Raw genomic sequence first — 13928 nt, 5'->3', positions numbered from 1 at the left:
CATAAAAATTTATAATGTAGATAAATTCAAATTATATAATTAGCGCTTGTGGAACTCACGAACGTGGTACTCGTGGTCGTGGTAGAGGCCGTAGCGGGCTCAAGTTAAGTCTTCCTCTTTGGGCAGTATGCGAAACTTAGATACGAGTGAGACATCGGTTTCGCCTACTACTGGGAATGTGTCCCAAAGTCGTTCGGTTGAGGACGATGCAATGTCCCGAGCCATGCTGAGGATATTGGAGAGGGTCGCAGGACCCCATTCTAGATCTAGGGACCATAGGTCGGTAACTGAATGACTCTGGTCTAACGGTGTTGAGTTGTTTAGGGGTGTCATTGGAGTCGCTCCTACTGTGGTCGAGTAGTGGTTGGAGTCCATAGAGAGGATTATGAATGATTTAGACTGTACTCCCGAGCAGAAACTTAAGGGTGCAGTCTCTTTGCTTCATGATGAGGCATATTAGTGGTGGTTAACGGTTGAAGAGAGTACTCAGCCTGATCGTTCGAACTGGGATTTCTTTAAGACCACATTTCAGAGTAAGTACGTGGGGGTGAGCTATGTGGATGCTCATAGACATGAGTTCATGAATCTCATGCAATGAGACAGATCTGTGGCTGAGTACGAGGCTGAGTTTCTGAAGCTGAGCCCCTACACTCGAGGCATGGTGGCGTTTGAGTATGAGAGGTGCGTCCGGTTTAAGGATAGCTTGACGAATAACTTGAGGGTACTAATTGCTCCACAGAGGAAGAAGGAGTTCGTAGTTCTGGTTTAGAAGGCGAAGATCGCCACGGATGTTAAGCGTGTGGAGCAATAGAATAGGGAGCAAGAGAGGGGTAAGAGCAAGAGGGATTCGAAGCCCTCTAGTTCAGTTCAGAGGCTTAAGAAAAATACCAGACCTGATGGGCTAGTTAGAGTGGGGGCTTTTGTTGCTCCTACTGGGATTCAGCTATGTGGAGATTGTGGTAGGCACCATCCAGGCTAATGTTGAAAGAGGATTGGGGCTTGTTTGAGGTTTGGATCTTTGGAGCACTGTATTAGAGAGTGTTCATAGTGGGTAGATCAAGTGCAAGCTTTGGGATCGAGTTTTATATAGCATCAAAAGGTAATTCAGCAGCCACCGATAGGTCGTGGACCGACTAGAGGTGGTAATGGTATAGGCCGTGAACAAAGAGCACCGGGTAGAGGTGCTAGTCAGACTGAGGCGAGGCAGCTTGCGTTGGTTTATACTGCTCTACGCCAAGAGGATAGATATGCTCCAGATGTTATCACCGGTACATTCTTAACTTTTGATGTACCTTATACTACTTTGATAGACATAGGTTCTACACATTCTTATGTAGCTAGTTCTGTATCTGAAAACCAGAGAATTTTTTAGCACTTCTAGTGAGATCACTGTACTGAATCCATTGGGGTAGTCTGTTCTAGTTAGTAAAATTTATAAGGATGTTTCGTTAGTGGTGCAATGGGCTATTTTTTTGGAAAATCTAATGGAGTTTTCATTTCGGGAGTTCGACTTAATTCTAGATATGGACTGGTTGGTTGAGCACTATGTTAGCTTGAACTGCGCATCTAAGAGGGTCATTCTGAGAACCAAAGATGACAGGGAGGTGGTTATGATCAGCGAGCGTCGAGATTATCTGTCCAATGTAGTTTCCGCTTTTGTGGCTGAGAAACTAGTTCGGAAATGGTGTGAGGCGTATTTGGCTTACATTAGTGTTTCTATTTTTAGAAACTCTTCTATCAGGGATATTAGAACAATGAGGGATTTTTTTGATATCTTTCCTGAGGATTTACTGGGTTTACCTCCTAATTGAGAAGTTGAGTTTGGAATTGAGCTTCTACTGGGTACAGCTTTGGTGTCCATCGCTCCCTATCGAATGGCACCAAAGGAGCTTACAGAGCTTAGGGCTCAACTTCAAGAGCTATTGGATCGTGGCTTTATCCGCCCTAGTATGTCTCTGTGGGGAACACTAGTTCTGTTTGTGAAGAAAAAGATGACACCATGAGGATGTACATTGATTATCGACAATTGAATAAACTGACAGTGAAGAATAGGTATCCACTTCTGAGGATCAACGATCAATTTGATTAGTTCCGAGGAGCTTCAGTGTTTTCAAAGATTGATCTTCATTCTGGGTATCACCAGTTGAGAGTTAAGGAAGTGGATGTTCAGAAGACTGCGTTTAGGACTCGTTATGGACATTACGAGTTTTTAGTTATACCTGTTGGTCTGACGAATGCTCCAGCTCTATTCCTGAATATGATGAACCGAGTCTTTCAGCCATATCTAGATCAGTTCATTGTGGTCTTCATCGAAGATATTCTAGGTTACTCTAAGACTGAGGATGAACATGATGAGCATATTAGAATAGTGCTTCAGATTCTCCGTGAAAAACAACTCTATGCTAAGATGAGCAAGTGTGAGTTTTGGTTACGTGGGGTAACTTTTCTAAGGCACGTGGTTTCTACTGAGGGGATTCGAATTGATCATAAGAAGATTGAGGTTGTACTTGATTGGAAATAGCCTAAAGAATATTTTTGATATCCGCAGTTTTCTAGGTCTTGTGGGTTATTATCGGTGTTTTGTTAAGGCGTTCTCTCTGATTGCAGCTTCTTTGACTAAGCTTTTGCGTAAGGGTGTTCCTTTTATTTGGACTTATGCGCAACAATCGAGCTTCGAGAAACTCAAGTCTGTTCTGACTCAGGTTACTATTCTGATACAGCCTGAATCCAGTAAATAGTTTATAGTCTATAGTGATGCATCGCACGTCGGTTTGGGTTGTGTACTGATGCAAGATGGTAAGGTTACAGCTTATGTGTCCCGTCAGCTTAAGACACACGAGGAGAATTATCTGACACATGATCTCGAGTTGGCTATAATAGTTTTTGCATTGAAGATCTAGAAGCACTATTTGTATGGGGAGAGGTGTATTATCTACACTAATCACAAGATTCTCAAGTACCTCCTTACTCAGAAGGAGTTGAATTTTAGGCAACGCTGATGGATTAAGTTACTCGAAGATTATGACTGCACGATCAAGCATCATCCTGGTAAGGCCAATGTGGTGGCTGATGCTATAAGTCGCAGAGCGATGATTGATTTAAGAGCGGTGTTCGCTCGACTTAGTCTGTTTGATGATGGGAGTCTGTTAGCTAAGTTGCAAGTTAAGCCGACTTGGATTGATCAGATTCGGGTTAAGCAGTTAGGGGATGAGTCTCTGGTTTTGCGGTTTCGTCAGATTGAAAGTGGAAGTACTTCTGATTTTGGGTTGAATAATGATGGTATTCAGTGTTTTCGAGGGCAGATTTGTGTGCCGAACGATTCTGATTTGAGGCAGTCGATTCTGAGGAAGACACATAGTAGCTATTATGCTATACATCCCAGTGGTAATAAGATGTATCACAATCTTTGTAAGTTGTATTGGTAGCCGGGTTTGAAGCATAAGGTTACAGATTTTGTTGCTCGTTGTCTGACATGTTAGCAAGTTTAGGTTGAACATCAGTTGCCTTAGGGTTTGCTACAACCCATTAAGATTCTCTTATGGAAATAGGAACGAGTAACGATGGACTTCGTTAGTGGGTTGCCCTTGACACCCACTAAGAAAGATTCTATTTGGATCATCATGGATCGATTGACAAAGTTCATTCATTTTATTTCCGTTTGGATGGACTATTCTTTACAGAAGTTAGCGAAGCTTTATATCTCAGAGATTGTTAGACTGCATGGGCTTCCTGTTTCGACTATTTCTGATAGAAATCCTCACTTCACTTCTTGATTCTAGAAGAAATTACATGAGGCTCTAGATTCGAGATTAAACTTCAGTACTACGTTCCATCCTCAGACCGATGGTCAATATGAGAGGGTGATTTAGATACAGGAGGATATGCTTCGGAGTTTGTGTGATTGATTTCTAAGGTAGTTGGGAGGATTATCTGTCGCTAGCTGAGTTCTCCTACAATAACAGTTTCCAGGCTAGCATCCAGATGGCACCTTATGAGGCTTTGTATGGTCGTAAGTGTTGTACTCCGCTATGTTGGACAGAGTTAGGTGAGCATCAGGTTTTAGGTCCTGAGTTGGTTTCTGAGACTGATGATAAGGTTAGGCTGATTTGGGATCGTCTAGAAGCGGCCTCTAATAGACAGAAATCTTATGCAGATTTGAGGAGGCGTGATATTGAGTACTCTGTGGAGGTCTATGTGTTTCTTAAGGTTTCTCCATGGAAGAAAGTTTTGAGATTCAGTCGTAAGGGAAAGTTAAGCCTTAGATTCATTGGGCCATATCAGATTCTGAAACGTGTGGGACCGATCGCTTACCAGTTGGAGCTACCTCTAGAGTTAGACCATACTCACGATGTGTTTCACGTCTCGACGTTGAGGTGGTACCAGTCTGATCTATCTCATGTTGTCTTTGTTGAGGAGATCGAGGTTAGACCAGATTTGACTTTTGAGCAATAGCCGGTTTAGATTTTGGATCATGATGTTAAAGTTCTGAAGAGGAAGTCCATACGATTAGTGAAGGTTCTGTGGCGAAATCATGGCACTGAAGAAGCCACGTGGGAACCTGAAGACTCGATGTGTCAACAGTATCCTCATCTATTCTGATCAGGTAAATTTCGAGGTCGAAATCTTTTTAGGGGGTAGAGTTGTAATGCCCTAATTAATTTATCCCTATTTCTGTAAATATCTAACACAAATGTATATCTACTTCAGTGGCTAAGTGTTCTAGGTGTGTATAAAACATCTTGGGTTCAAGTTTCACCTTTCCTAAGTTTTGTTATTTTTTATCTAAGCCTTACCCTTATTCAGTGGGCTTATATTAAATTTTCTGTTAATTCATATCAGAATGAGCTTACTGGTTTGAGTGGTAAAAAAATTAGTGTGTTGGAGGTCCTGCGTTCGAATCCCTGCGTTAGCATGGATGTTATTTTTGCTCAATGATAAGTTAGTGTTTCGGTGGTGTTGGGATTTTGAGGAAGTTGAGATTATATGGTTAGTGAGGAGTTGGGTGTTATCTAAATTATTAATTATTTTATTTTTATTCTCTTTTTTTTGAATTTTTGCTCTTTATTTTGACGTTTTCTCTTCCTCTCCCCTCTTCTTCGTTTCTACTCCTTCGGTTGTTCGTGGTTTTCCTTTATTCCTTATTAGGTCCTTCTTGTTAAATCATTCCTACTGCATTCTTGGTTCCCTCTTCGGTTGGTAAGTGACTTTTCATCCTTTAACTTTTGGTTTTGGGGTTTACAATAGTAATCTATGGTGGTTAAACGTTGAATTCTATAATTAAGAGAAAGTTGTGAGACAGGAAATCACTTTTCAACGGCTTGATTCGAGGTTGTGGTCATTTTTGTTTAAGCAGTAAGTCGATTTTGTGTAATTGGGTGAATCGTGCTTGGTTAGTTTTTTTTTTACTAAGAGGTGTTGGACATTTTATTTTAGATACAGGTGGTCTCGGGAGTGATTTCGAGGCAAAAATGAATCAGGTGTGTACCCAAAATGCAGAAAAATGAATTTTGAAAAAAGCCAAAAAATTATTCTGTCGACGCCACACAGGCGTGTGGTCACCTGTGTGCCAGACACGGCTGTGTGGTCGACGAAGGCTTGGCCGTACACAAGACACGACCATGTAGTGGTGTGAATGTGGCTGTGCGGGCCACACAGGCTAGGCCAAGTTGGGTGAGTGGGTAACACAAGCGTGTTGGCTTATACGGGCATGCCACACGGGCATGTGGGTTTTGAGCCAGGTCGTGTGGGGAACACGAGTGAGGTTAATTTTGGCGTGTACGCCACACGGGCATGTGGGGTCATATTTCTAAAATTTTCCCTAGGGTGGCATGGGTCGCTCGGATCGACTGTGGGCCTACTATAGGGTCAATAAGGGCTAATTAAACCCTATTTTGTATGCTATGATATTCTGATAGACTAACCTAAGTAGGATACAAAATGTATGTCTGACTGAACTATTGTATGTATATCTGTTATCTGTATAAAAGCATGTTGAGTATGTTTAATCTATTATATCTTAATCTGATTTCTACATCTATTGTTGGGGATGGGATTTGTATATGAGAAGGAAGTGTTCTGTATGGAGATCATCACCTATACTCTAGCAGCTTGGCTGCACATTATCTAACTTGTGTCGTATTGGCACGATGTGGTGTGTAGGGATGGGTGGGTGTTTTCAACCCCACATGTTGTGTTGGGATGGACGAAGTCGGTGTGTAGAGGATAGGGGTAGGATTCTGTATATTCTAATCTGTATATCTGAATCTAATGACTGTATCTAAAATGGGCGTGAGCCCGATTATGTATCTGATTGTTTATGAGATTTCTGTATGTTTGCATGCTTAATTCTGCTGGGTTAGACACTGAGTTTACGAAAACTCACATCTGTTTGTCTGTTCTATCCAGGTAATCCACAGACTTAGGCGGATCGGTGCTGCGGAGACTCAGCGGTGACCACTCAACCGTAAACTATTAAAACTTGCTCATTTAAGGTTTTATTTAAGATTTGGTTTTCAACTGAGAGTTTGTAATTCATGGGACTTTCTGGATTGTATGGACTTTTAACTGTTGGTTTTGGCTTCGTTACTCGATAATTTGTATGCTTCAACAAAATGTTTTTCTTTAAAAACAACGGTTTTACTCAAACAAAGGTTTTTCTAAAAACACAACTGCATTTTCAAACTATAACGGTTTTAAGGCTTCCATTGTAATAAGTTTATGGCAAATGAACTAACTAATTGGTGTTTTTAGTAAATTATAAATGTATGTAAATTATGAAATGTTAATGATTAGACGAGACAACTCCATTTTCAGAAAACTCATTTTTTGTGACATCTCTGGATTCAGCCATAACGTCTAGGCCAAGTTTAGGGTGTTACATTTAATTCATGGTGTTTCATCCATTTAATACAAATACACCCATAGCAATTAACTTTTGCAACTATTACGATTTAGTCATTTTCATTTAATTAACTATCTAAATGTTAAAATTTCCTAATCAAATTTTAATGTGACATTGTAATAACCTTATAAATAATAAATAATTAATAAAATACTAACTCACTTGTCAAAATTTTGGTCCCAAAACCACTATCTTCAACACCACTGAAAATGGGTTGTTACAATAATCAATGTAGGTATGGTCTATTTATTTTTTGATGTAAAACACCCTCCTTACTGCATAAGCTAGTACCACCAATATGTGATATTTGATATGTGAGATGTGATGATGAATAAGGGGGATATGTTTGTGATGCATTCAATAGGGTAACTTTATTGTAAACTGGACTGACAGATTAGGAGAAAACATGATTGACTAAACAAAAATGATATTAGGAGTTAAAGAGGTGTATGAAAATGAATACGACTATATGGTTTTGACTCTGAATTCTAGGTACAAGGCTAGCATAAGGATAGGTTGTGTATAAGCTAAAGTTAAGTTGGTAGATAGTAACCGCCCATGTGTTATGTTATGTTGGCGTATCGAGTCTATCCGTATTTTGTGAATGCCATTAGGTGTATTATGGTTATTTTGTTTGAACCTCTTTGAAAGGTTGGGTATCCTTATGGTACTAAAGTTTGTTTACCAATAAAACCATTGTGCATTAGTGTGTTTTCTTTCTGTATAGAACTCATTAAGTTTGTTTGAACTTACTTTATTATCTTTCCCTTCTCAAGCGTGCTGATTGAAGGAAGAGATTCTGTTAAAAGGATACGTTAGAGAACTGTTGATAGTGAGCCCTCTGTTTAATTTTGTATCATACATGACCTTTTTGTGAGTGGTGTGTATATCTACTTTATAATCAGCTTGTATAATGATTTGAAACTGTTGTCAAAATTTTTTTATAAGAACTTTTATGAACTTTTGAAGTGTGTATTTTAATCTAAGGAATTGTGGCTTATGAGATTGTCTTTTGACATATACACCAAACAGTTTTGAATATTGTTTTAACCGCTAATTATGCACTTGAAACTATTGCACGATAATTAATTCATCTTGTGATTTATATAATCTATCAACTTATATAAGACTTTTGCCAAATGTTTTAACTAAAGATGTTTTACTTAATTACTACTAATTTGGTTATTTTGTCTTTTTCATAATGGGGTTTATGCCAAGACCTCGATACTTCCAAAAATTTTCAAGTGTTTTTTTTTTTAACTCAAATGTTTTTTATCTTGTGGCATACCATATTTAGATCCGGAGATCGGGTCAGGCTTGTGTGTTACATGGTAGTCCACACAAGTGGCATATTGATGGAGCTAATGTGTCCGTGATTGTCTTATAAGTTTAGAAACCAGTGTTGTACACCAATAGGTTGAGCATGATTTCGGTCTTATCCACTAGTTGATCTACGGGCCAAAGTAAAATATTCGCCAACTATGACGAACTAGTCGAATTCTTTTTCCTTATTGTTTGATAGTAATCATGGTGGGATAGTTTTTCTCACGAACTCACTAAGTTCTCACGAACTTACCCAGTTTCTTCTTCCTTTTAGGTTCTTAGGTTAAACGTGGTGATCAAAGGGATACAGTCAAATTTACGGCCATTTTTTAGCCTTCTTATTTTCAGGGTTAACAAGTATTTACTGGGGGTGTTAAGTCAACTATTAGAAACCGCCAGTTTGAAATTCTTAATATGTATTGAACATTAGTTTGAACACGTCGAATATTGAATGGAAGCCTTATTGTCATAGTGTTATTTGTGACTTATTGATGTTAATTACGCAACTGCCAACGGTTAAATCCGTGTGTCTTTAAGTTTTTATATACAACAAGTTGTTATTTTAAAATTGTGCTTCCAAATAAATATAGTTTTGAACTAATAGAATACCACTATGGTAAAGAGGCTATCCTCCAAAATGGATAATGGTCTTTCTAATAAGAAAGGTAGATGTATGTGTTTTCTAATTGGGTCAACCTGTGATGCTCCATACTCAAATCCAATGATAGAGTCAAGTGTGGGGTGTTACAACATCAATGTTCTCTTTGACCACAATTTCAAGCCTTTCTTTTTCTCCTTTGAGAATGATAACTTTTTCCCTCAAGAACTCATTTAGTTGACATAATGCTTCCATGTTCTTCAACATACGGCTGAACATACCCGCATCAATGTCATTGTTTGAATTTGATGCTTTAATCACCAAAGGTGAATAGGAGATAGAATGGCCTTTCTTCTTAGATTTCATTATTGCAAACCATAACTTAAGATCTACTTCAAAAATACTCCTAAAGCCTGCTCTAATACCAATTGAAAAAACCTCGGTTTGTATTACATTTCAACTATGATAATCTGATTTGGTGGAACTGAAAAACTTGGTTAACAGTTGATTGAAAAATAATTTTATTCTAACTGTTGTTAGAATAAAATTTGGGCAGAATCCGAGAGTTTGCATAATCAACCCAAAGCGCAAGTGAGTCAAAGAGATAAGGAAGGAGAGAGTTGACACATGTATTTGTTAACATAGTTTGAATTCCCTAATCCTACATCTGTGGAGCCTCGCTCAGAGACTGATTTTATTAACCAATTGTCCGAATCACCTATTAGGTTAAGCTCAATCTACATTTTACACAAAGAAGTAATTGTAGCCCCAATACCAACCCCAATTGTACAAATCGCTCTCCACAAATATCCCACTTTACATAATTTCTCTCCATAACAAATCCCTACACAAGGGCGTGTCTAATACACCCCCTACACAACTAAAAAAATAGTGTCGGTTAGTAGCCTATTTATAGGCTTTCCAACATAATCAACAATCAATGTTTTGATAAGCTTGAAACACTCCTTTAAATGTTGATTTTATCCATTAATTATCTTCAGTATTTATCTCACAATAGCCTTCACAAACAAGTTCTTCAACAACTTAAAATACTCTATTGAATAAATGTGAAATATATCTCTAAAAAATAGCACTTGAACTACTAAAAGATAAAAGACTTTCATGTTTATCAAACCACTTCAAGGTATTCAATTAGAAGACTTAGTATCCAAGTTGACCCATACTTTTGTTTTGTGAAATATGCCATATTCAAATGGACCAAACTCAAATTACTAAAACCTGTACAAGGCCCAAAACAATGGCCAAGCAAAGATTCAAGTTCGTTATAATGGGACATGGAACAAGTAGCAACAATTTTCCCAATAATAATAATTAGAATATCCAAATTAAAATATTATCTGAATTCACGAGATCTAAATACACAAAGAAAATAATTGGGATATCTACAAATATTGGAATATACACAATATATTACCATCCCAAATTTCAAGACATTTAAAATGTGTTTGGATGAAGAATTTTAAAATGATAATATTTATGATTATTTTGTTTGAATGAATCATATTTTTTTTAAAATAATTATAAAAGAAGAATAACAATATAAAAATAAACTATACAAAAAATCAAAATTAATATAACTAGAGTCGTACAATATACAGGTATTTTAAGAATATGAAATATACAATTATATATTATTGATTCAAGATTTACTGATTCAGTCGAAGATATGAATTTAATATTGATTTGAAAACGTGGTGCTTTGAACACAAAATGTCCACTATAAATAAAAATAAAAGGGGGAATTTTCCCACTAATCTGGTAAGCTGGTAATCTGATATTTATAAATGGAAACTCCAATCTCACTTGATCATGTGTGGGCACATGGTACGCGGATTACAAACCCAAGCCATATAATACCAGATTTATGCCATCACAGTCTCCCTACTTATTTCACCGAATGGAAAACTTTTTGCTTCTTATATAATTTCATCCCCCCAACTTTTACAATTTATTTTATTTTTGGATTATGATTTCGTTTAGATTAATTGATCTATTTAAATTTTAATATTTACGATGCATTTTATTTTTCGATTACTAGTTCTTTCATTAATTCCAGTAAATAATGAATTTTTATATATGAAAGAGAATAACCAACGTTCAAATTTGGAACTTAAAATTAATTATCACTAGAAACTTAATAAAGGGTTAAAATTTTAATTAACTGAACATTAATATTTTGAACAATTTAAGTTTTTGAGCACGTTTGATAACCCAAACTGAAAACTAATAGATAGAATTTTTTTCACAAAAAGTATAAAAATGATAAGAAAATAGGAACATAATTATCGCTAATAGAGAATAAATTTAATTATTTTTAGTTTATTCTATTTCATTTAAGATTTTATGATCCTTTATCAAACAAATCTGATCATATTCAATATTTTATTTTAAGTGATACACCAAATAACTTTTATAAATTAAATTCAGCATTTAATTTTTACTACTTATTATTTTAACACTTAAATTTAATTTTTAAAATTTAATTTTCAGTTTATCAAATATAACTTAAGTTAAATGAATTTGTGCCATGGGATATTATGTGAGCACTGTTTATTGGTGGGTTTAAAATAAAAATTACAAGTATAATTTAAATTACAAATTATAAATATTGAATTAATTAAAGATAGAATTAACTGAATATAAAATATAATAAATTAAAATCTAAATATATTTTCATTTAAAAAATTGGAATATATTTGAAATAATAAGACTTAAATTCAAAGTAAAATAATTATAGTGACGTAAAACGTAAATTGTTTGACAATCAAATTTTTAACTACGAAGCATGGGCAACACTCATGCCAAGCCCACTTTCTTGCAGTGAGGAAGCAAAACTTTTAGTTGCCCAAAGAGCAAAACTTTTACTTATAATAATTATGTTTGAATTATTACTTATTTAACGTGGAGTGATTTCCCGGGAGAAGATGCATTAGGTAAGTAATAGCCATGATGTTTTTGTCGGGAGTTAGTGGCCATTCTCGTGGATTTGCAGGATTTCCACTTAAAGACTTATGGGCACATATCTAAGAAAACAAAAAACACATTTTGCTTTTCTTTTTCTTTTTTTTATGGATAACGATAAGTGGTGATCTTTACTTTATAATAACTTTGAAGTTATTGGCATTCAAGCATTTCACTTCAAGATATTCTATATGTGTGTGTATTGCACGTATTCTTGGCGTTTGCACCAATTCCTTTGTTATCAAACGCCATATATATATATATATATATATATATATATATATATATATATATTATTTATTTCAATCCTTAATTGGCACGATATGTTTTTTAGGTTTCAAACATATCATTTAATTAAGAGATTCGGTAGATTTGATAATCTATTTAGGCGCATTGTGTTTTGTGTTATGTTTCACTTATATAATTATAAATATATTGAATGTGTTAAAACTTTGTTGAATATTTATCTTTATTAGCTAGTTTGGCATTATTTTTTAAAACTGCTTCTGGAAATAGTTGTGGAAAATTGTTGTGAAAAAGTGTTTTTGAAAAGTTTGGTTTAAGATTTGAGTGTTAACATTGTTGTCAAAAAGTGCTTTTAAAAATAAAATTTCTATTTGAACATGTTATTATCAAGTAACAAATATGTATTTAAATAATATTTAAATTAATTAATATTATTATATTTTAGTAAAAATATAAAAATTTATTATAACTTGTTAATATTTTAATATATGAAATATAAATTTTAAATATTTTAAGCAATAAATATTAATTATTTATAAATTTTAATTAGAATATATAAATTATATTTTAAATATTTAAATATAACCATTTAATATTTGTAATTAGATATTAACACATTTGTATTATTTTAATTTTTTTATTTTTAATTAATAATTTTAACACATTTGTAATTAAGCATTAAGAAAAAAAGTACAATGTTATTTGATAATACTCTAGAACGACATATTTTATGTGCTAATTGCATGTTTATTTTGAGTATGATCTACTAATTTGAGTTATTTTATGGTCTTTTATCTTTTAGGGACTAAATTGAAGGCAAAAGTAAATTTAAAGGCGAAAAGCATGAATTTGGAGATAAGGGGGCCAACATGCGAAGTAGGAGAGAAGTGACGAAAATGCAAAGTGTGGAAGACTTCTGGGGCAAATATGCAAAAGAAGAGATTTTATAGCACAAGACTCTATTTAATGTTTAATTATATTAGGATAATTATTAAGGATAATTATTTAGATTTAAATTTAGGATTTATTTTTATTTATCTTTAATTATCTTTATTTATTTGCATTTATCTTTTAGAATTTAATTAGGAATAGACTAGGTTTCTTAGTACTATAAATAGGGGATGAAGTGACATAAATTTGGTCCATCTTTTGCTGTAAATACTCTCTCCCCCATAAATTTAGCTTTTTTGTTCTTTCCATATTTTTTTTAATAAAAATTTCCTTTCCATTTTTTTTTTGTTTTTCCCCAAAAATCATGAGCCACAAAATCTAATTTAGCCGAAGGTTGTCAAAATTCCCCAAAAAGGTTCATGAGGCTTAGAATTCGTGCTTAGCCTTCCCAACAGGGATTCATCGCTTCTCCGCATTACGGGGCTGACGCTTCCGTCCATGTCCCTTAATAGGTGATCTTTTCAACTTGTGTAAGGAACAGCCGCTTTGTACGTTTTGGAAAGGTTGCACAGTCGGTTTGTTGGCTTTCTGCGTCAGAGGTTGATGAGTCCAAGAGACAAAATGGCTTGGTATTCGCCATTGGGAAGTGGTGATCTAGCAGAAGATAGCCCCACAAAAGCGATTATTGGTTAGAGTCAGGTTCCACAAAATCTTAAGTCTAAATTCTTGGAGCTGGTGGTCGTAGGTCTCTTCTTCCACTATAACTGGCTTATTCTGCTTGAAAAGGGTTACTTAAAAATCAATGATTGAACTCAAGGCGAATCGAGACAACTGGAGGCTAGAAATCCACCATAAGAAATCTTTTTCTCAACTTTATTTTTACTTTTAATTTCTAAAATTTCAATTCAACTTTTAATTTTGTTTTTATTTTATTTCACTCCCAGATCAAAACTTTGAAATTCTGTTTTTTTTTATTTTCAGGAACGC

This window comes from Gossypium arboreum, chromosome 8, assembly GCF_025698485.1.
Source record: "Gossypium arboreum isolate Shixiya-1 chromosome 8, ASM2569848v2, whole genome shotgun sequence".
NCBI classification, from domain to species: Eukaryota; Viridiplantae; Streptophyta; class Magnoliopsida; order Malvales; family Malvaceae; genus Gossypium; species Gossypium arboreum.
The sequence above is the reverse complement of the archived record's forward strand: the minus strand, read 5'-3'. Positions refer to the sequence as shown.